This window comes from Lynx rufus, unplaced genomic scaffold, assembly GCF_022079265.1.
Source record: "Lynx rufus isolate CCGP_SWC_20201006 ecotype Redwood Valley unplaced genomic scaffold, mLynRuf1.p SCAF_27, whole genome shotgun sequence".
In the NCBI taxonomy this organism is placed as follows: Eukaryota; Metazoa; Chordata; class Mammalia; order Carnivora; family Felidae; genus Lynx; species Lynx rufus.
The window spans coordinates 10,335,659-10,341,434 of NW_025814842.1; positions in this window are offsets into that span (position 1 = coordinate 10,335,659).

Genomic DNA, 5,776 nt, shown 5'->3' on the forward strand with positions numbered 1-5,776 from the left:
TGGCCTGGCTGCACACACACCGTCACCTCACCCTGCCTTACCTCTGTGTTGGTGGGGCCGCCCCCTCTCGCTTCTCTTTGCATGAGCCGGAGGACCCATCCCGCACCCCATCGCCCCCGGCCACTCTGTGCACACCCCACCTGTCCGCAGCTACTCCGAGGCTGGGCTGGCAGACGGCCTTAGACCGGGCCCGGTAACGGCTGGGGACGTGGGAGGGCGCGGAACAAGGGAGAGGCCAAGCTCCTGGGGTCCTTCACCTCCCGGGGGGTGGGGTGTCTCGGTGGCAGCAGGTATCGATAATTGCCCGAACCCCAAAACAGGGAGAGGTCAGCTCCTGCAGGGTGGAATTCCCCGGGGGCTAAGCAGCAGGCCTCTCTCGCTCTGGATCTTTTCATTTCTTTATTGAAGCCACTTTAGTGAGAAGCAGGTACCAGGCCTCAGGGTGAAGGGCGGGCCCACTGAGGGAGAAGGGGAGTAGTTGGGTCCCTGGGTCAGAGCTGCTGGGAGGAGCCGCAGAGGGACGCTGGGCAGAGCGGACGAGGCAGGCGTCCACCAGCAGCCCGACCCCTGCAGTTCATCTCCGTGCCCCTCCGGGCTTCTCCCCAGGCTCCCTGCCCTCCCCACGGCCCTCAGTCCTCTGGGTTCTTCCTGTGTAATCTATTTTTTAAGAAGAGTTTGTATTATTTTTCATACGGCTGCAGCAGCTGCTGCCGGGGGGCTTGGGGTTTTATTTTTCTGGCGGGCGGGGGTGGGGGGGCCATTTTGTCACTTTGCCTCAGTTGAGCATCTAGGAAGTATTAAAACTGTGAAGCCTTCTCAGTGCACTTTGAAACTGGAAAACAATCCGAACAGGCCCATGGGACCGCGAGTCCAGGGGGTGGGACACGTCCCCCGCCGTCCAGGAATCGTGATGTCTAAGGAACAAAACCCAGACCCAGAACAATAAAATAAATTCCATACTCCCCATCCGGGTTCCAAGTTGCCATGTGTGTCTGGGGCTCCGAGGAAACAGGACAAGAACAGAATTTCGTGACTAGGAGTCTGGTGGGAAGATGAGAGTCGGGGGCAGGTGGGGACGGGCAGGAGGGACGGGCAGGAGGGACAGGAGCAGGTGGGGACGGGCAGGAGGGGCAGGGGCAGGTGGGGACGGGCAGGGAGGGACAGGGGCACGTGGGGACAGGCAGGTGGGGACGAGCAGGAGGGCCAGGCACAGGGCAGCAGTGGAGGCCTGGCCGGATGAGATACTATGGAATGTATTGCTTTCATTTAATGTTTTCTTCTTTCTAAACCTTAAGGGATCCCATCAGGAAAACCACACTAGCTTTTTCAAATAGAGGGCACTTAATCCTGGGAATTATTTTGCTTTTTTTTTTTTTTTCTTTTTGAGAGAGAGCATGTGCACAAGCCGGGGAGGGGCAGAGAGAATCCCAAGCAGGGGCTCGATCTCAGGAATCATGAGATCATGACCTGAGCCGAAATCAAGAGTCGGACACTTAACCAACTGAGCCACCCAGGCACCCCCATCCAGGGAACTGCTTATATAGTGGTCGAAAGACAGCGGAAGGGCAAAAAGTAGATACTGTGATGACCCAGAGATGGTGAACTTTGGAAAGCAGCTACCACCCCCTGGCAGGGGCACTTAGGGCAAGAGGGGTTACTTTAGTGATCGGGTGTTGGCATAGCAAAGCAGCGCTTAAACTCAGTGGCCCAGAAGAACAGTAATCGCTCGTGGCTGACAACTTCTCTATAAGAACTGGGAGCAGCTTGGGTGAGTGGTTTTGGTCTGGGGTCTCTCCTGAGGTTGTGGTCACATACCGTCTGGGGCTGCAGTCCTTTGAGGGTGTGACCAGGGCTGGACTCCCAAGGACCTTGTATGGGGCTCACTCACAGAGCTGCAAGTTGATGCTGGCTGGTGACCAGAGGCCTCAGTCCCTCTCAGGGCCCCTCCACAGTGCTCCTTGAGTATCCCTGTGGCATTCTCTAGAGTGAGCCTCCCAAGAGAGCAAACCGGGAGCTCCACTGCCTTCTATGACCTAATCTCAGAAGTCACAGCATTACTTCTACCATGTTCCATTGGTCACACAGGTCAACCCTAAATCAGTGTGAGAGGGGACTACCCGAGGCCACAAATACCTGTACCAGAAGGGGAAAATAAGGGTAATCTTGGAAGGGGGCTAGGACCTTGGAGGGAGGAGCCCTTGGAACCAGTGTTTGGATTTTTTGATATGTTGGGACAAAGGGTTGGATTCTAAGCAGTCGATGCTGGAACTTCTAAGAAGGTGGGTACAAAGCTGATACGTGCTGGAGCTAAAACCCACTGCTGCTGACGAGTGCTGGAGAGCACAAGCAAGTCCCTTCCTATGTCTCACTTCCGGGTCTCCCTCAGCTCACCCTTGTTAGCAGGCCCACTTTCACGGGAAACCTGCTGGCAAGGAAGCCTGGGAAATGTAGTTCTCGGTAATCCACCAACAGCATCACAGAACAGAAAGCGGAGTGGGCCTGGGGCTGAGATACAGTAACCATCACAGTCCACCCCTTTGGCTACCCATCACCCATACACACCTTCCTACCACACTCGATCTCCATATGAGTCTCACAATTTTGTGCTTTGACCCCAACAAGGAGCACGGATGCTTTGTACACAGATGCGTCATTCTCTTCCGAAAGGGGAGGGACAACAACATGCTAGAGACACCGTATCCATCGACCTGTGTTAATTCCAGGCAGAATTCCACTTGAGTATTCCCTGTAACTGAAAGACTTAAATAGTGAAGTTCACCATCAAGATCAATATGCTGACATCAAATAAGGAAAATGGTGTGGGAAGGAAAAGTTAGTTGAAGGACACACAGCAAAGAAAATATGTAAGGGCACCTGGCTGGCTCAGTCGGTAGAGGATGTGACTCTTGATCTCAGGGTCATGAATTAAGGCCCCACATGGAGCATAAAGCTCAGTTTAAAAATATTTTTTAAAAAGAGTAAGAAAGTAGGGGTGCCTGGGTGGCTCAGTCAGGTGAGTGTCCGACTTCAGCTCAGGTCATGATCTCATGGTTCGTGGGTTCACGTTGGGCTCTGTGTTGACAGTTCAGAGCCTGGAGCCTGCTTCGGATTCTGTTTCCCTCTCTCTCTGCCCCTCCCCTGCTCTCACTCTATCTCTCTGAAAAATAAATAAACATTAAAAAATATATTATGTAAAAGCAAGAATCTTCAACGAAGTATTAGCAAATACAATCCAGGAATATATAAAAATAATGTACTATGACCAAGTAGGGTTTATCCCAGGAGTGTAATAGTGGTCCAGGAGTTTAAAAGTCAATCCATGGAGGGGCGCCTGGGTGGCTCAGTTGGTTAAGTGTCCAACTCTCGATACCAGCTCAGGTCACGATCTCATGGTTCATGAGATCGAGCCCCATGTCGGGCTCTGTGCCGACAGCATGGAGCCTGCTTGGGATTCTCTTTCCACCCCCCTCTCTGCCCCTCCCCAATAAATACATAAACTTTAAAAAAATAAAATAATTTATATGTCATTTATATTTACAGGAAAGAAATATAATAATACAGTAGATTAAAAGGATGGAATGACATATACCACAAAACACTGATTTTTTAAAATTTTGTTTAAGTTTATTTTGAGAGAGAGAGAGAACGAGTCGGGGAGGGGCAGAGAGAGAAGGGAGAGAACTCCACACAGGCTCCCTGCTGTCAGGGCAGAGCCTGACTTGGGGCTCGAAATCATGAACCGTGAGATCATGAGCTAAGCCAAGATCAAGAGTTGGACAGTTAACTGACTGAGCCACACTGGCGCCCTGATTTTTTTTTTTAATTTTTTTTTCAACGTTTTTTATTTATTTTGGGACAGAGAGAGACAGAGCATGAACGGGGAGGGGCAGAGAGAGAGGGAGACACAGAATCGGAAACAGGCTCCAGGCTCCGAGCCATCAGCCCAGAGCCTGACGCGGGGCTCGAACTCACGGACTGCGAGATCGTGACCTGGCTGAAGTCGGACGCTTAACCGACTGCGCCACCCAGGCGCCCCTGATTTTTTTTTTTTTAAAGCTGGCTTGGCTATATTTAGTTTCAATTCAATTAATATCAAAGTAGTCTTCAGAACTGAAAATGATTAAGGATAAAGAGCAAATTAAATAATGATAAAAGAGCCACCTAACCAAGAGGGCATAACTATCTAAAATGTGTATGCATCTAAAAACATTGTTTTGAAATACATGAAGCAAAAACAGCTAGAACTGAAAGGAGAAATCAACGTAACACCCACTTTCCAGCCATGTGAGGTAGTGCCTTTGAATAGACCCTCTAGCCTAGTCAAGCCCTCAGCCGACCGTGGCCCCAGCCAGTCTCACGACTGCAAGCTTAGGAGACACCCTGAGTCAGCACAGATGAGTCACTTCTGAATTCCAGGCCCTAAGAAACTATGAGATAAATGTTGATTATTTTAAGCCACTAAATTCTAGAATAATTTGTGACGTAGCAACAGCTGATAAAACCTATCTGGGGGCACCTGGGTGGCTCAGTCGGTTGAGCTCAGGTCATGACTTCGGCTCAGGTCACGATCTCAACAGCTCATGGGTTCACGCTCCGCATCTGGCTCGCTGCTGTTGGTGTGGAGCCTACTTTGGATCCTCTGTCCCCCTCTTTCTGCCCCTCCCCTGCTTGCGTTCTCCCCCCAAAATCAGTAAATATTTTAATTCATTAATTAACTGACAAATCTGTCTGGTTCTTTGAGCATGACTTGGGCTGAGAATTTAAAGCCCCAAGCTAATCCTTCTCTTCCTGTAACTCTGCAGGGCAGTGAGGACAGCCAGCCCACCTCACCATCCTAACAGTTTTCCTTGGCCATTTGTTTCCACACCACATCGGGTTACCTAATTGGGTTAACTAACTCATGAGTCCAAGGTCGAAAACCTAACCAAATCATAACTCATGGGTTCAAGGTCGAAAACCTAACCAAATCAATTTCACAATCCCACCTTTGAAGGTCTCTTTCTCTTGTCCGTGATTTCCTTCTAACTTCTGACCACGGGAGGAAGCACTAAAGGGACTTTGTAAAATACACAAAGGGGAGAAAGGCCTTCCTTCCAGTTTGCCACTGGTTGTATTTTCTCAAGTAGCAGCAAGCACTTGGCTTCTGCCCCTAGCTACCTGCAACATGCATAGTCCCAGCTGCCTAAAGCTCTCTCTCGAGTAGTCCAAGCATCGGCAGCAGGACACCACCTTCTCAGCAGTTTGGGCACCACCCAAGGGCACATCCTTTCCTTAGGGTTCTGAACACCAGCTGCATTTCATGGAGATACCGCTTAGAGCTTTGGGCCCTGGTAAATTATCAGTTTTGGTTTCCATTATCCAGACTAGTCTCTGATTGCTACAGTACTTGGTACCAGGAGTAGGGCTGAAATATTTGCTGGATAAGTTCATGGATAAAATCATGTGTAATTGAACTTACAAGATCTAGGACTCCCGGCTGCCATCTTACCCTCAGGATGAACAGCTGAATTATTCATTCAATAATTACATCATCCATCATTCAACATTTACTCTCTGTTTATGTTAACCTCTTGACCTCTCCATCGAACAAGTCCATCAACCCTTTGTACGCCCAGTTCTTAGCATTATAAATTTAAATGAGACTCAGACTTCACAACCCTCTGTTTGAATAAGAAATCCAATCAATCTGGAGTTTTATTAAATTTTTGTAGGTAGGAAAAGGAAAACAAAGCGTCAACGATTCTTTCCTGACTTAACAAAAAGAAACTTAATTATT